We start from the raw sequence: 18,992 nt of genomic DNA, 5'->3' as shown, positions 1-18,992 counted from the left end.
AAGACACAGTGTAATCTCTGAGCCAGCATAAGAGAAAGGAGGGAAAAAACTAGAATTCTATGCACTACTACACAAGAGTGTAGCACTCTCCCGCTTCTAGCAGAGCTGAGGGAGCAAAGAGTTTTTCTTTTTTCCCCAAAGAGCACAGCAGTATTGAGCTCATAAAGTTTTTGCTAAGACAGGGAGGGATAAAAATGAATTTGGAACAGAAATGGGTAGAGATTTTTTTTTTTCCCACTGTATTCTGTGCTAGGTATTTCACTGCTCCACCCTGTCACCAAGTAAGTTGAGCACCACGTATAAAGGGAAAGAAAAGAGACTTCAACAAACAGGGCGAATGAGCACAAGAGGAGGGAAAAAAGACTGCAACTTGCTCCCAGGGACTGGAGAAAATAAAAAAACAAAGGTTCGAATCTATCAGTGTTCCATTAGTCATGTTCTCCTTCTTTCCCCTCATCATCATCATCATCATCATCTTCTTCTTCTTCTCCTTCCCCTTCTTCATCATCCATGTTGGGAACCCAGTAGTACTGTGATGGATTTGGCCAAATATCATCTTTGATGACCTCTCCTAACTCATCTTCACCTGCATCAGAATGGTCAGGAAACCAGGTGAAGAAACTCTCTGGTTCCTCATGCTGTCTCTTCCTGTTGGCTTCATTCTGCACTTGACTTGAACGTGTGGTCACATCCTTTCCAGATTTCCATTTGATTTCAGTGGACTTTGAAGATGAATGACCACTCTCATTCAGGCAAAATTCTTTGGATGGAACTTTCTTTTCAAAGTAAGGGTTTTCCTCAAAATAAAAATCTATTTTGTAACCTGATTTAATACCCTCAAATTCTGTCACTTCAACTCTTGTCGAAAAATGCAGCACCTCTTCATCCTCCTCCCCAAACAGTGCAGACACTTGTGCGTGGTTGACAAATATTTTAACTAAAACTTTGGGATTTGGGGCATCAACTGGACCTCTGCTTAAAGGACGGTTGATGGAGTTTGTTATATTTCTGTCCTACTTTCAAAATCTCCTCACTGGCTTGTTCGTTAAGTCTATTTCATTTTGTACTTCATCAATATGTTCAGCTGCTTCTTGCTATTCTTTTTCTCCCTTCAGAAAGTGCTGAGGAGTTGACGCCTCAAAAAAGGTTTTTTTCTTTGAGGTGGGAGCAAAGACTGGTGTCGGGGGGCCTACTGTGACAAAAGTCCAGGAAACAAGAGCAGACGCGCGTCTGGAAGAAGCTTTGATTACTCCAGATACAAATTTATTGTATTGTATTGTATTTTTTAAGTTTTATCTACTTAAGTAATCTCTGCACCTAACATGGGGCTCAAACTCGTGACCCCAAGATCAAGAGTTGCATGCTCTTCTAACTGACCCAGCGAGGTGCCCCAGATACGTATTTTTTTTTAGCAAGGAAAGATAACATCCCACATCCTGAAGCCCAGAAATAAGCATGGCTGACTAACATTTTGATGCAGTTTGTCAACTTGCATATACTTTTAAATCTCTGAATTACCGTAGTCAGATCACCCAACTAGTCTGTCTAGAAGAAAGGCAGATTCTGAGAGGAATAAATAGCAGGTTGATGACCTCCCCCATCCTCCCCCCCCCCCCCCACACACACACACTCCCCACTCCATGCCTAGGAGCACTCTGAGGGACCATATCAATCAGTTTTCAAACTCTTGCAAAAGTTTCTGTCCTGGTTGCTAAGTCTCCCCATTTGTCTCCAGTCAAACATTATTCCAATGTTGACCACTTGGCCTCAGATCATCAACTGACAGGTAGAATATAAATATACAGTAAAAAGGAAAAGACCTCCCAAATTTTTGAAAGGAGAAAACAACTTTCACTAAGGCTAACTGGCTGGGCTAGTTCAGTGAGGAAGCACATACTCTGAACATGTGGACTCCATATTTTGAAAACTCAGCTCATGCTGAAGAAATTTACATCTACCAGGAGGAAAAATAATGTCTCTTGGTAGATTTTACAAATGCCTGCAGTTGAAAATGTATGTCCGTGGACATGTCCAGACTCATTTTACATATAAAATATATACAAACTTGCACATCTTAAGAACATTTTCTAGAAAAGAATATTTTAACTATAAGTAGTATCCTCAAGAGAATATTAAAAAAAAAATAATTAAGGTTGTAATTCAAGAAATAAATACAATAAAAAAGGTAGGGCCCAAGAATAAAAAAGAGTTCTTAGAAATTAAAAATATGGTAGGTTAGGCAGAAATTTTAAAAACAGATTGAAAAATAAAAATCAAAGAAATCTCAAAGAAAGTAGAAAATACAGGTAGATTGAAAATGTGAAAGAAAGGCTAAATTGTAAAGTATAAATCCAAGCAGTGAATGTTCAATGACTAGAAGCTCCAGAGAGAACAGATGAGATGACAGGAAACTATAAACAAAAAAATAATAAAAAAAGAATTTCTCAGCTGAAAGACACGAGTCTCTCGACTGAAGAGAGAAGGAAAAAAAATACTATAATGCCAGACACAGTGAATGAAAAATGAACCCCGCTCAGTCACAAAATGGTGAAATTTCAGAATATCAAAGATTTTTTAAAAGGTTTTATTTAAATTCCAGTTAGTTAGGGGCGCCTGGGTGGCTCAGTCGGTTGAGCATCCGACTTCAGCTCAGGTCACGATCTCGCTGTGCGTGAGTTCGAGCCCCGCGTCGGACTCTGTGCTGACAGCTCGGAGCCTGGAGCCTGCTTCGGATTCTGTGTCTCCCTCTCTCTCTGCCCCTCCCCTGCTCATGCTCTGTCTCTCTCTCTGTCAAAAATAAATAAACATTAAAAAAGAATTTAAAAAATAATAATAAATTCCAGTTAGTTAACATAACATATAGTGTAACATTAGTTTCAGGTGTGCAATAGTGACCCCACACTTAGATGCAATAATTAGTGCTCACTGCAGCAAGTTCACTCCTTAATCCCCATTACCTATTTAACCACCCCCCACCCAACTCCCCTCTGGTTAACCATCATTTTGTTCTCTATAGTTAAGAGTCTGCCTCTTGGGATTGCCATTCTCCCTCTCTTTCTTTCCCTATGCTGGTTTGTTTTGTTTCTTAAATTCCACATATGAGTGAAATCATATGGTATTTGTTTTTCTCTGACTTATTTCATTTAGCATAATACTCTGTAGCTCCATCCGCATCATTGCAAATGGCAAGATTTCATTCTTTTTTATGGCTGAGTAATATTCCATTGTGTGTGTGTGTGTGTGTGTGTGGACACTTGGGTTGTTTCCATAGTTTGGTTATTGTAGATAATGTTGCTATAAACATAGGGGTGCATATATCCCTTTGAATTAGTATTTTTGTATCCTTTGGGTAAATACCTCCTAGTGTAATTGCTGGGTCATAGGGTAGTTCTATTTTTAACTTTTTGAGGAACCTCCATACTGCTTTCCAGAGTGGCTGCACCAATTTGCATTTTCACCAAGACAGTCCATGCTCATGAATCAGAAGAACAAATACTGTTAAAACAGCTCTACTACCCAAAGCAATGTACACATGTAATGCAATCCCTATCATAATATCAAAGGTCTCTTAAAATCCAAAAAGTTTCAGAGAGGAAAAGTAAATTGTCTTCCTTTCTAAAAAATCAGATTGGCATTAAACTTCTCTTTAGCAATACCAAATGCTACAAGACAATGGAACGCTGCCTTCAAAGTTCTGAGAGAAAATTATTTTATTTTATTCAATACTCAAATTATCAATTAAATTTGAGAGTAGAATAAAAACATTGTAAGTCAAGGAAGAACTCAGTAAGTTTACCTCCAATATTCCCATTCTACGGAAATGACTCAAGGATGTGTTCCAGAAAAATAGGGGAGTAAACTAAAAATTTGTGGAGCTCAAGAAACAATTAAGCCAGTCAGGAGAAAATGGAAGGAAGACCTAGGGTGACAACTTTTCACCAAATAAGAACCCAAAAATCCAGTTTAGAGCTGGTAGAACAAGGTCTCCAAAAGGTAGGTGTCTGGAAAGAAAATGTATATGAGAAAGAATTCAGATTTGATAGCATCGTGAAGAAGTTGGAATATCAAGTTGTAAAAAATGCAGCAATGCAGGAAACGGGGTGGGGCAAAAGAGACAATTAGAAATCCCAAGAAACACACAAGACTATGTAAAGAAGATATATAACTATAGTACAGTACGTGGCTGATCTGTTAACAATCTTCATATAGAAAAACGTTGTAAACCCTGTTGACCAATTTGCAGCTCTTGGAATCAACGCACACACCAGGAAAAAGGAACACTCAGGTCTGGTGGTAGAACAAGATGCATGTTCCCTTTCTTGACAGTAGAAGTTAAAACTAAGCATTTGGGGGGCACCTGGGCGGCTCAGTGGGTGAAGTGTCTGACTGTTGGTTTCGGCTCAGGTCATGATCTCACAGTTTGTGAGTTCAAGCTCCACATTGGGCTCTGCACTGACAGTGCAGAACCTGCTTGGGATTCTCTCCTTTTGCCCCCCCTCCTCCACTTGTGCTCTCTCTAAATAAACAAATAAATATTTTTAAAATGTTTCCAAAAGAATTAAGCATTTAAATGTGGTAGAAAGGAATACAGAGATGAAGGAAAGGATAAAGACGTTCATATGTTCACCTCACAAAGTGAAGCGTCAAGAAATATTGTCAGTAGTTGATGGAATTAAAAATAAGGATGTCACTATATATAAAACTATATTTTTATACAGTTACAAAGGCAACTAACAAAGGATCTAAAAATGGTGACGTAATCGTATTGAAGCGGAGGAGAGGAAGGCCGAGTTTGGAAGATGGAAGATAAGTGAACTCAGTCCATGTCTATCATCAAAGAAATCAACAGAGATTGTCTAAAATTGTTAAAGAGGAAAAGAAAAACAATCCGCTGAAGGGTGTGTAATAGTCTGACAACCATAGCACAAAGGCCAGGACAGGAGAAACAGAGCTGTGGTGAAGATTCTTATACCATACGTGTAATGGCATATCATCACCTAAAGGAAGATTATGATACATGAAAGAGGTACAAAATATTTCTGCTTCCAGTCAAATGGAGTAAGACGGATGAGATTTACCATCCTGCCTGAAACAACTAAAACATCAGACAAAATATATGAAAAAATCGCATCCAATGTACTGGACTTTAGGCAATAAAGGACAACGATCATTGAAAGAGAAAAGAGAGAATATAATGTATGTCTACGCAAACACTTGTGCACAAATATTCATAGCAACTCTACTGGTAATAGCCCCAAAGTGGAAACAACCCCACTGTCCACCAAAAGATGAATGGAAAAAGAAATTGTGTTACATTCGTACAATGGGATGTGCCACATAGCAGTAAAAAAGAATAAACGACAGATACACATAACTACACGGACGAGTCTCAAATTAATTATGCTGAGTAAAGGAAGCCGCCCCTCCATTTGTACTTACCGTAAGATTGCGTTTATATAAGATTATAGAAAGAGGAAACTAATCCGTGTGACAGAAAGCAGATCAAGGACTGTAGAGAGAGATAGGAGGGATGATTTTAAAGAGGCATGAAGCAAGTTTCAGGGGTGATAGGTATGTTCACTCTCTTGGTTGTGGTGATAGTTTCATGGTGTACACAAATGTCAAAAATTTTCAAATTGTTCACTTTGAATATAAGTGGTTTATTTTATGTCAATTATACCTCCATGGTTGGGCTCTGTGCTGACAGCTCAGAGCTTGGAGCCTGTTTCCGATTCTGTGTCTCCCTCTTTCTCTGACCCTCCCCTGTTCATGCTGTCTCTCTGTCTCAAAAAAAAATAAATGTTAAAAAAAAATTAAAAAAAAAAAAGGGGGCGCCTGGGTGGCTCAGTTGTTAAGCGTCCGACTTCGGCTCAGGTCATGATCTCTCAATCCGTGGGTTTGAGCCCCACGTTGGGCTCTGTGCTGACAGCTCAGAGCCTGGACCCTGTTTCGGATTCTGTGTCTCCCTCTTTCTCTGACCCTCCCCTATTCATGCTCTCTCTCTGTCTCAAAAATAAATAAATGCTAAAAAAAAAATTAAAAAAAAATTATACCTCCATGGTTAAAAAAGAAAAGAAAGATATTGCGTAAACTTATTACAGAGATAAACAATAATACATGACAAATATATATTTATACATATAACATATAACACATAACAAGTACATAAAAATATATAACAATAGCAAAATAAATAATATACAGTATGTCATAAACATACCCTTTTTAAATATTTAGTTATTTTGAGAGAGAGAGAGAGGGAGAGAGAGATCCCAAGCAGGGTCCACGCTGTCAGTGCCAAGCCCGACGTGGGGCTCGATCTCATGAACTGTGAGCCAAAATTGAGTCAGATGCTTAACTGACTGAGCCACCCAGGTGCCCCTGTCATAAATATATTCTTTTACAGATATGCTAACTACCAAAAGAGCTAAAAAGAAAAACTGCTAAAAGTGTTTCCCCGTGTGAGCGATTGGGGAAAGGCGTTATTCAAGAGGAGGATGGGGAACTGTTGCTTCTTAGTATAAGCCCTTCCGGATTAGTTCATTTTTAACAATGTACCTATGTGTCATTTCAGATGCACAGAGAAGCAGATGCTAGGACGGGATTTGACATGCCAGAGATTTACTGAGGGGAAGCCTATGAAGGACAGAGGGAGACAGACAGAGTAGGAATAGACAAAGAGAGGGTCAGACCATGATCAAGTCCGCTGCCTGTGAAGGGAGAGGGGGAAGTAAAGATTGGATAGGAAGAGCCTCAGAACCTGGCACAGTTCTGAGAAAGCCTCGACAGGCTGATGGGGGAGGGTCTGCACAAAAGTTGCCCATGAGAGGAACATGGGGCAGGGTTAACCGGCACTGGTACCCAGGTACCTCAGCAGTGTTCTGTCAATGGCCCAGAAGGGTGGGGCTCCACGTGAGTGCTATAGGCTCCAAAGATGTGGCACCTGGGCTTGCCATTCTGCCAGGCACCCACAGCAGGTTCTCTTAAGGGGACATCTGAACAATGTATCTCTGTGGCTGCCACAGCAGGCATTGAATTGATTTTTATGTTGTTCAGAAAGTTATTTTAAGAGAAGAATAAATTGGGGCGCCCCGGTGGCTCAGTCGGTTGGGCCTCTGACTTTGGCTCAGGTCATGATCTCACAGTTCTTGAGTCCGAGCCCTGCATCAGGCTCTGTGCTGACAGCTCAGAGCCTGGAGCCTGCTTCAGATTCTGTGGCTCCCTCTAATCAACAGGTGAAATGAATAAACATCCAAGTAGCACAGTCTTTTTCTTTCTTTATTTTTTTTTTTTTCCAGCAATTCTATACATTATTCGGTGCTCATCGTAATAAGGGTACTCTTTTTTTTTTTTAATTTATTTTGAGAGAGAGAGAAGAGCAGAGAGAGAATTCTAAGCGGGCTCTGTAGCACAAAGCTCGAGGCGGGACTCCAACTCACAAACCGTGAGATCAAGATCTGAGTGGGAATCAAGAGTTGTACCCTTAACCAACTGAGCCACCCGGGTACTCTTACTGTCTATCACCTATTTCACTTAGCCTCCTACACCACCCCTTCTGTTAACCACCCATCTATTCTCTATAGTTAAGAGTTTGGGTTTTTGTTTGTCCCTTTTTTCTTTGTGTTGTTTGTTTCTTTGTTTGTTTGTTGCACAGTCTTTTATAAAGTGCATCAACCACCTGGTTGGTACTGTGTATTTTGCATTCCTTTTCTGTTTAAAGGTATTGCCTGGAGTAGGTTAAATTTATTTGGTTTTTTCTTAATTGAAGGGTTACAGTGAAAAACTGGAGAGGCAGCCATTTTCTTCAAAAAATATGCATAGAGTCAAGGAATAGGAGTCAACAAAGGAAGAAAGTCAAAGAATGGAGTCAACAAAGAGGAGGGTTGCTTGAGGACCTATAGATTCTGATGAAACAATCTTGGAATTACACACAGCCATTTAGAACAGATTGGGCTCATTAGAAGCCCTCTAATTCTGTAACTCTCAAAGCTCAAAAATTCCCAATGACTTCACAAATAAGACTAACAAATAATAAATTCTGCTTTACAGTACAAGTAATTGGAAAAAAAAAAAAACAACCTGCCATTTAGAGACCAAGTCGTATCTCTAACATTCTAGGTCCTGAATCGTGATTTTTCCATGCCTAGTCAAAAAAAAAGAAGAAGAAGAAGAAGAAGAAGAAGAAGAAGAAGAAGACAAAAATTTATAAAAACAAAATGCTCCCAAACACTTAATCCCACCCTGCATAAAGGCAAGTGTATATGTTCTGCAGGGCAGGGGCAGAGAGGAAAGAGACGGCCGTCTTCACAATTGTGACTGAAGTTTCTCACTTTTGTTAACTTTATATAAATACATGACCACGTGAGGGGCACCTGGGTGGCTCAGTCGGTTGGGCAGCCGATTAGAACTCAGGTCATGATCTCGAAGTTTGTGAGTTCGAGCCCCACGTCGGGCTCTGTCCTGAGCGCTCAGAGCCTGGAGCCTGCTTTCGATTCTGTGTCTCCTTCTCTCTCTGCCCCTTCGCTGCTTGCTCTCAGCCTCTCTCTCTCTCTCAAAAATAATAAACAATAAAAAATTTTTTTTTTTTATAATACACGACCATGTGAACGCATTGCTAGCACCCCTCCCAGGGCCTTGGAAAGGGCCCTGCTGCTGATGCTTTCATCAGCATTTAGTAAATTCACATTTCTACACAGCCCTATTTGAAGAGGAACAGAAAAATAAAGGAGTGTAGATTCTCTTAACAAGTTTGTGGATATAAATACGGGTTGCTGGGCAGGGAGTGGCCCTTTACACACATGTTAGTACTGAAAATAAAAAGAATGTGTGCAGAGGCGACTGGTCGTTGGTATAAATCATTTCCCATGTGTCTGGCACCCCCAGACACTGATCACTCCCTGCCAGGCCCTGGCTCCAAACCCATGACACCCTCACGGGGCCTTCTGCACACTTAGGGCGCAGTCACATCTGATTTCCCTGGGAACCTGTCACTCAGAGCAGGGAGCTGAATGACAAGAATGAGCAAGGCACATTATTGGGTTTTGTTATTAAAGAAAATGAACTTGGCTTGTTGAAAGCATGGTATACAGCGTATGGTCACAACTTCTTTTTAAACGAGAAAGAAAATGAAAGGAAGTACGTGCAAATATTAATAATAGTTCTCTTTGGGTGTCAAAAGTATGGGTAATTTTTATTAGCTTTCCCTCCACATTTTCTTTAATAAGCATGTATTGTCTTATTTAGGAAAAATAAACTTTAAAAAGCATTTACAAAGAAAGGTATTAACTTTAGACATGTATGCATATACAATATGTGTATTAATACATGAGATATGCAAGGAACTAAGGAGATTTATTCATTTATTTTAAAAGATAAAACCTTTATTTTATGTTGATCTATTTTTGAGAGAGAAAGAGACAGAGCATGGATCGGGGAGAGACAGAGAAAGAGGGAGACACAGAATCCGAAGCAGGCTCCAGGCTCTGAGCTGTCAGCACAGAGCCCGACGCAGGGCTCAAACTCGCGAACCCCAAGATCATGACCTGAACCAGTCAAAAGCTTAACCCAATGAGCCAGGAACCCCGGAAACTGAGGAGATTTAAAGCTTCCGAGGACTCCTGGTAAGAGTGTTTCACGTGGTAGATATTCCGAGTGTGATCGGAGGATCAGAAAAGCAACGAATCCCCGGGTTGAAATGACCCTTGTATTCATTATCTCTGGCTGCATAACAAATTACTCCAAAACTTAGCAGCTTAACCCGGGAAACATTCATTATTTCACACAGTTCCTATGGGTTAGGAATCTGGGTATGACTTAACCGAATGGTTCTGGCTCAGGGTCCCTGTCGAGGTTGCAGTCAAGCTGGCTGGCAGGGGCTGCAGTCATCTGAAGGCTTATGCGGCACTGGAGGATCTGCTTCCAAGATGGCTCATTCATATGGCTGCTGGCAGGAGGCCTCAGTACCTTGCCACATGATGATTCACAGGGCTGCCTGACTGTCCTCACAACCCAACAGCTGGTGCCTCCCAGAGGGAATGATCAAAGAGACAAAGAGAAAGATGGGGAGGCAGAAGCTAGAATGTCTTCTACGATTTAGCCCAGGAAAGGACATACCATCACTTCTGCCACAGTCTTTTGTTGCACGGACCAATCGTGATGCCGTGGATTGTAGGAAGTGACTACAGCGGGGCATAAATTTCTGGAGGCAGGGATCAGGAGGGGCCTTCAATGTTCCATCCCCGTGGCATCCTTGAGAAACTAAAATTTGCCACACAAAAGAGTGGCAAAATAGAGAAATTTTTCTAGAGCAATATTGAGCTTGTTAGTCAAAATAATTTAAGCCTATAAAGGAAATAGGTATTTGACTTCTATTTTATATTCTGACTGATCAGAAATGGCTCTTCTGAAAACTTACTATATTACTGGTTATGAGTATAATGTGGCTTTTTAAAATGTCAATTGGTTTCACTTCTTGGAAAGTTACAGAAGTTTCTTCCTCCTGTCTTCAGAGAAGATTGGGTAGGACAAAGTAGGGATTTTTCTTTCCTTTTACAAACTTTACATTTTGGTTGCGTGGCTGTCAATATTTTTGTAGGCAAAAACAAACAAATACCCTTCAGTGGTTGTTTTCAGACCAGCTAGATGTCTAACTGATAAAAATTAATTCATCTCCCCCCTGCAGGTCAAATCTGTAATACTCTCCCCAGATTCCAACATAAGGAAAAAGCGGTTCATGAAATCAACTTAGAAGCCATATTGTTAAAAACAGTAGCCAGAATGGAAGGTCTCTCTGACTTGGGATTTTGTTTTCAAATGAGTTAATTTATTAAGGTGAAAAAGCATAATTAATAACATCAAAATTTAACCTACTTTAATACATTTAACCAATGGCTTTAATAATAAGAGTAAACTTAGGTGAAATGAGAAATGTCTTCAAATTTGCGATGTAAGATAATAGAAATATGGAACAGTGCGTCTCGTCCTCAGAGCTATTCCTAACCAGAAAGAGAATAGGAGTTAGTATTTGCCATTACTGCAGACTCTTCAAGACCAGGAATTCTCCTGTCTTCAAATCCCAAGTGCCCAGTTGAATGCTAGGCATAAGGAGAAGGTCAGGAAGTATTTGCTGAATGAAGAAGGAAGGGAAAAGCAATAAATGTTTGAGGGAAATGATACACTACAAAAGTCATTCTCATCCTAATTTCCACTCTTCCCTTTGCCCGCTCTGTTCCCAACTTGCCCTGACTTCAAAGAGAGTAGTTCCCAGGAAGAGAGCTGAACTCAGCCTCAGCATCTATAAAATCACCAGATCCCCAATGGCTCCTGTTTTGTCATTCCACCCAGTCCAGTTAATTCCCTCTTCACACTGATATTTTAAATTCTAGTCCATAATACCAAAAGAAATGAACACCCCCCCCCCCCAACTTCTTGTTTTGGGCATCTATTTTCAACACCATCCCACAAATTTCTCTGAATCCACTCTCTCCCCCAGTATAATGATGGAAATGGAACATAGGACTCTATAGCCGATGGATTCTAACTCCTGTCTTTTTATCCAGCTGGAAAGCTACTTACTAGTTCTTTGTCTTCTTTTAGTAACAGCTTTTCTCCTAGGAATCTGCACTCTTGCTGTTAAAATTCCCAGCAAGTTCAAAGGCACTCTCATCCCCTCAAGATCTGCCAGTTAAACTCACTGTTGCTACTCGGTACTGCCTTTGATAATTTAGCCCTTCCCAGAGTCAGGTTTTTCTCTATCTCAGGATAATATAAGGCTTTATCAAGCTGTCAAAACCCTGGATTTTGGCATAGCTTCCAAAAGGGTGTTGAAATATTCCCGAAGGATGAACCCTCTTGAACTAAGGAATCACTGAGGGGAAAGGAATGCAGGCAGGTCTGACAGGATCTGCAGCTTTCCCCTGATTTATTGTACCTTGCTTTATAGGAACTAAAGGCTCCTTCTGGTGAGTTCAGTACAGATGAGACACTCTCCGTGGATGGAGGATTTCACCACATGCTATTGGGTCATGCTTATCAAAACTCAGGTGTGCTCATCACTGACTCAGTAACCTCATTATTCACTTGGTTTCAAACTGTTTATCCCTGCACGCACTGTACCCCTCAAATATTTTTTCTTTGAGGGCTGAGATTTTATCAGGCACCATTATGGTTTCTGATAAGCTATTCAAAGTTTAAAGTACATATTTTTTTTTTTTTAAGTCAGAGGCCTGCATCTCCAAGTACAGGGTGGTCCAGGATAAATCAGACCCATGAAAAATATAAGGACTATGGCTGGTCTTTTTGTAATTGTTGTTCGAAAAGTAATTGTCCCAAATTACAAAAAGGAGAAAAAAAGAAAGAAGAAGAATATAAGGAATAATTCTAGGATAGTCTTTTGGTATGTTTCCTTTTAGTCTTTTTTAAAAAACATAACAGGTTAAGTGAAAAAAATTAAGAATTTTATCACAAGATTTTGTTCCCATTATGCTACGGAGTCTGCTGCTTCATAACTATGGCTTTTAAAGATGGCTTTGGGGGCGCCTGGGTGGCTCAATCAGTTAAGTGTCTGACTTCAACTGGGGTCATGATCTCACAGCTCGTGGGTCCGGGTCCCGCATTGGGATCTGTGCTGATGGCTCAGAGCCTGAAGCCTGCTTCGGATTCTGTGTCTTCCACTGTCTCTGTACCTCCCCTGCTCACACACTCTCTCTCTCTCCTTCAAAAGTAAATAAACATTAAAAAAATTTTTTGTTAAGATGGCTTTGACAGAGACAGGTTTTAGTGAACAAAATTAGGCTGGGAATTAAAAAAAAAAAGGAAAACAGAGGTCATCATATATTTTTCATTATATTATTTTTCATCATTATATTTCATATTTGAATTATTTCTTATATGTACTTTAGAGTTTTGCCGTTCCAAGCATTATCAATAATACATTATATATGTTTAAGGGAAACCTTGAACTTGTGTTAAGGTTTATTTACTCTACCAGGGATCAGTGACACTTTTCATCTCTGTTTCTTAAAAATTAAAGAATCCAGTCACATCAAAGAAGACGAATTTCCAGAATTGAGTTCCATAAGAAACCAGTTGATATGAATGTGTTCCCCGAGGTATAAAAATGTTTTGCCAGTCCCAATACAGAGTGAGAAGATCTTAGGAGAATCTAACAAATGACACAATGCAGATTGCCTATCCCAAGTCCTCAGTCCTCAAAATTTAAATGCAGCATTCCACTTGCTCCTTTTTAAAGTTTAATAAGAAGAATAAGGTAATGTGTTGGAGGATTTTGGAAACTGAGTGAAGATGAAAGGAGCAGTGTCTTATGTTTGTGTTTCTTTTACATTTGATATCTTCCCATATTAGACAGGGAAAGAAAATATGCAAGAATACAAAGGGCAGTGTTTTTAATAAAACCTTGGCTGCTTTTCTCTAAGAACTAATGCAAACAATTTTATCTCTTTAGGGGTCATTTTCAAAGCAAAGGGAAGAAATAAATTGTCAGGATCCCATAAGGTACTTGGAAAATACACTCTTTTTGTGCTTTAACTCAGCTAGGGAAAAGAAACTGAGCAAAAAGCAAGATTTCACTCAGGTCTACTTCGGTCCCATGTGGAAGGAAGGAAGGAAGAAGGAAGGAATAGAGGTGTGTGTGTGTGGGGGGGGGGAACCCTCTCATACTCCATACCCTGTATCATAGCACTTATTAAAAAGAGACTTTAATATTTGTTCTTTAACTATACAAATTTGAGGGGCGCCTGGGTGGCTCAGTCGGTTATGAGTTGGACTTCAGCTCAGGTCACGATCTCGCGGTCCGTGAGTTCGAGCCCTGCGTCGGGCTCTGGGCTGATGGCTCAGAGCCTGGAGCCTGCTTCCTTTTCTGTGTCTCCCTCTCTCTCTGCCCCTCCCCCATTCATGCTCTATCTCTCTCTGTCTCAAAAATAAATAAACGTTAAAAAAAATTAAAAAAAAACTATACAAATTTGAGTTTTCTAGCAAGGGAAGAGAATTACATTTCTATTTTTCTGACATGATATGAAAACCTAAGTTAGCACAGAGACCCTGCTGTCAAGCTGGGGCCACCTGGGCTCCCCAGGAAGGAAATCCTTGGGAAGGATTGTATTTTATGGACCTACCTTTGACAATTCATTCAATGAATGTGCTTCATTCCTAGATGCATTTCTGCCTCATGTGTTAAAACATCCAGCAAAATGTCTCGTCCCTCAGGTGGGCACATTTGGAAGGACTAGAGGAGAACGAATGTACTTGGGCCACTTTCTATCTTAGAACAGCTACGAGGTGAGCTGCCACAGAAACAGAAACAGGGCACATCTGACAGGTTCTGGGTTTCCTTTTGAAAACAGGATATAGACCAGGCTTTCTGAAAGAGCCACTGAAGTTTGCAAAATGCTCTCTGCCCCTGGCTGATTGAGTGAAACAGAGCCAACTCTTAGTTTGGATTGGAAATCATGTGAAACTTATTTATGCCCTTTTTTATTTTCTCTCTTTAACTCTCTATCCGTCATCGAGCAGAGTCTGAGCATCTGAGCCGAGAATCTGTGTCTGGAGCTGGTTTACATTCATACTGGAAATAAAACTCAATATGGGGTGAGAATCCAGGCTAACTGAAGTCAACTCTTTGTGAACAAAATAACCACTCTATGTCCCTCCTCAAAGCCTACAAGCTCCTGAGTAGTTCCCATAAATCCAGGTCCATTCAAAGGGTCTGCTCCTGGCTTTCCACCAGTAGCTTGCATCCACATGCATCAGATTCGACTGTCTCTTAAATCTGCAAAACGTTATCTGCCTCACGGTGCACAGACTACTGTCCCAAACTGTATTCAATCCAGATGGGCGGCTTTGCCACTTCCTGACTTCCATCCTATTACAAGTATGAATGTTTTGAAACCAGGCAACCAAGAGACTGATATCCCAACTGAATGCGAAGCATATAATATTTGGGGAAAGCTTTCTGGTGGTATCCCAGAAAATGAGGCTATTATGGCCCCCATTAACCACTGGATGTCTGAAATTTTCAACCTCCCAACATGTGGATCAGATCACATTTGTGGGAGGACATACCATGGGCATGCCCAGGGTCACACACAGTTCTCAGGGAACCAGCTTGACCTCCACATCTTTCCGTATCACTCACAAAAGAAAGTCAGAATATTAATTTGATATTAATATTAGTTTGAATAAATGATTATCACAGGAATAAGCCATAGCCTTTAAAAAAAATAATTTGCAAGCACTGGTGACAACAATTTATTGCAACAGCTGATCGGATCCATTAGCATTTCAGCCCTAGTCTACTCAGATCACTACCATTCCCATAAACATCAGAGCACTTCTCAATCATATGGTGGCAATTGGTTTATGTATCCACCTCTTCCTCGGGGGGCAGGGCCGAGTCTTGGCCATCACTTTATATAAACCAGTGCTCAGGCTATCCCAAGGATTCAATAACAGTTAGGAAAAGCAAGGGAGGGGCACCTGGGTGGCTCAGTCAATTAAGTGTCCGACTTCGGCTCAGGTCAGGATCTTACGGTTCGTGAACTCGAGCCCCACGTTGGGCTCTGTGCATACAGCTTAGAGTCTGGAGCCTGCTTCAGATTCTGTGTCTCCCCCTCTCTCTGCCCCTCCCGTGCTCACGCTCTGTCTCTCTGTCTCTCAAAAATGAATAAACCTTTAAAAAAATTTAAGAAAGAAAGAAAGAAAGAAAGAAAGAAAGAAAGAAAGAAAGAAAGAAAGAAAAGCAAGAGAAAGTTACATTTATGCTTTGAATATCTCTAGAAGGATCCCCAGGAAACTGGTGTCAGGAGTTGTCCTTAAGCAGAAAATCTGGAGGACTGTGGTGTGAACTTGCTTTTCACTATATTATTTTGTATTCATTAGACTTTTTACTCTGTGTTTTATATGTGAGTGTGTTAGGATAGATATTTACTGGCTGAATAAACAAATAGATGAATGAACAAGCTACATCCAGGAGCACAAGGTTGACGCCCGAATATTTTTGGCTATACTGACTTAATGGCAGTGTTTTCCTGACCCTGAGTTTCGAATCCTTTTAGTGACTCATGTTCAGTTGTGTGCCAGGTCAAGAGAGTGCTGACACTCCAACTGACTCAGTGTGTCCAGACATTTTTAGCCTCGGAAGAGACAAAGAACTGTCACAAAGGCTAGACTTTATTGGTTTGGTTTTGATGCATTCAGCAGAAGTGGAAATGCTCACTGCTTTTCTCAAGATTAGACGTTGCGTCTTATCTGGAAAGAGCCACTATGATTACTTCTTTAAGATAAAGCTTTAATCCAAGCTCAAGGAAAACTGGAATTCTTCAGGAAAGAAACAAACAAACAAACAAACCACATTTGGTTCATGTCCTCAGCTTTGTGTCTCCTTTGAGCCCCAGAGAGGCATATTAATACTGTGAATCTGAGAACAGTGGCTTTGGGGTCAGGCAGAACTTTCCTAACTGCCCCAGGCCTCACAATGCTCGGTTGTATAGAAATTGGGAACAATGGTATCTATCTCACAAGGCTGCCATTAGGCCTACATTAGCTAATGTATTTAAAATCCCCGAAACATAGGGCTCAAAAAGTAGTAGTTATTATTTTTATCCTAAAATAGTCTCATGGCCCCATTCATCCTTTAAGTTGGCTGGGGATCGACACCAGTCCTTGATTTGAGACAAGCTTTGAGGCTTACCTCTGATGTGCAACCACACTTTGAGTTTACGAATGTGTTGCTCCCTCCTGTAATGAGTATATTCTGGGTGTGCTGTTTTTGGCCTGTCACTTCTTTTGCCTACAGTGTAAAGATCAGCAATAAGCTTGCTACTTCCAACATTCACCATGTCCTCTGCTTATCATAATCCCTGATCAGTCTTCTTCGATAGCATCACTTTTTATCCAACTGGGTCCAGATTATATGGTTTGAGGGACGCCCCGGTGCTGTTGGAAATTTGTCAGCCCTGTCCTTTAAAGGGTGTTGGAAGGACATCGGTGCTGCAATCAAACATTGTGACAGTCTTGCCATGCCAAAAGAATTTGAGATGAGTTTGGGTTTTTGTCGTTGTTGTTGTGGTTGTTGTTGTTGTTTGGAGTTGGGGGATGAGGGAGGCAGAGGCCAGAATTTTCTGAAACCACAATCCTCAAATTCCTGAATGTTCAGCGAGTTCGCCACGAGGTTTAAGGGCCCTGCTAACTCGTCTGGCTACTGCTGTTGTCTGGGCCTTCGATGACTGGCTGGGGTCGCCGGTGGGGGGGCCGAGGGGGGGGGGCCTGCCTTTCCCAGCATGGAAGTGTGCAGCTCTCCCCGCACTCCCTGCCCCAACAATGCCAAGAGCCAGAAACAAGGGGCGGGAGTGTTAGCAGGCCCCGCTTGAGTGGCAGCTGAGAGAGCCTTCATTGTGCCTGGCGCACCGAGAGCAGATTGTTATTCTGCAGGCATGCGTTAGAGCCTGGGCAGAAGGCGCCATGCTCTTGCCCCAGTGGTGTCTTGCTGCTGTTGGGAAGGAGAGGGGGCTGCCGTCGTGCAGAACTTCTGTGGGCCACGTTCCAAGAATTGTCCCTAGAGAGCCCATCACAAGGGGAAAACATTTGTTTCCTGAATTTATAACTCTCTTCCATTCCATGAGTTTATTATTTCCCTCCACCTTTCCCACCTCCTCTGCTGAAAAATGACATCATTCCGTTAACCCCACTCAATTACGATTATATTCTCACTACTTCAGGGTATCGTCACTTGAACATGTATACTTTGCATAAAGCTTTATCACATAAAGAGCCAAGTTGGAAATAATTCTCATCTTCTGTTTCATTGTCATTGAAGTAACACCCTCTGGGAGGTTAGCTGCTGTCGATTTAGCCCAGTTACCAAAAGAATGAGGAGTCTGTTTCTACAAAGATTTTTCTGGGCTAGAGGGTTCTGAGGCATCGATCTATGAAATGACTCCCTCTTTGCTCCAGGTATTGAAGACTCAGCTCTCTGCGCTTACTCATTGGCGTGAACTCATAAAGGACCACTGCTAAAAAGTCTCCCAGATTCATCAGCCAAAGAGATGTGCTAGAATTAGTGTCTTACTATTCTGGCGGTGGGATGTTTTGCAGCAATCAGCGACAGCACGGTATGACTACATCCGGGCAAATTGAATGCAGGAAGTGGTGACCAAAGATATGCAGAGATCATCTGGGGAAAATTTTGTAAAGGACCCAATAAACACATATCATCTCTTCTGCCTCACCCTTCCTCCTCCCCCCAACCCTCACCTTCCAGAAGTAGAATTCATCAGCTTTGAAAGAATGAGAAATGTCAAATGCAGAAGGATTGTCTAGGGTGGAGTCTGCTGTGTTTTCCATTCCCCTTCTCCTCCCCCTCACCCCGCTACCATTCTGAGCCTGGAATATCAAAGGCACCAAAGATACTGAAACTTCCCCCACTGACTCAGCCTCACCACTATGGGTGGGGATGGCAGGGAAGTGTGCATGAATTTCTCTAAGCCATTTTTCTGGTTCAAGCAAAAGGCAGAGGAAATGAAGGAATCTGTCTGATGCATGAAGCAGACTCTGATTCTCTTCTAAGACATGTGCCCACAAGTAGGCTATCATTATTTGAGTGTGCGTATAATTAAAAACCTTTCAGCACTCTAGGCATATTTCCTGTCACAAGGACTGAGAACTGATCAGGCTTACCACTGTCGGCAGTGAAGGTAAAGAGGGCACCATGTGAACATACTTCCTTGTATGTGTAGGTATACATTGGCAAAAATGAACCTCCTTCAGCCATTCTTTTTTTTTTTTTAATGTTTATTTATTTATTTTGAGAGAGAGAGAAAGAGGGAGTGGGGAGGACAGAAAGAGAGGGAGAGAGAGAGAATCCCAAGCAGTCTCCACATTCTCAGTGCAGGACCTGACTTGGGGCTCAGTCTCATGAACCATGAGATCATGACCTGAGCCAAAATCAAGAGTCAACTGACTGAGCTCAACCAACTGAG

General features: G+C 41.2%; 1 pseudogene; it reads right to left on the bottom strand.

Annotated features, from left to right (window-relative positions):
• Positions 1-303: 303 nt before the first annotated feature.
• LOC122491022 lies at positions 304-16,853 on the bottom strand (annotated as a pseudogene).
• Positions 16,854-18,992: the final 2,139 nt, after the last annotated feature.

This window comes from Prionailurus bengalensis, chromosome C2 (genome assembly GCF_016509475.1).
Source record: "Prionailurus bengalensis isolate Pbe53 chromosome C2, Fcat_Pben_1.1_paternal_pri, whole genome shotgun sequence".
In the NCBI taxonomy this organism is placed as follows: domain Eukaryota; kingdom Metazoa; phylum Chordata; class Mammalia; order Carnivora; family Felidae; genus Prionailurus; species Prionailurus bengalensis.
This window is presented reverse-complemented; position numbering and strand designations above follow the sequence as displayed.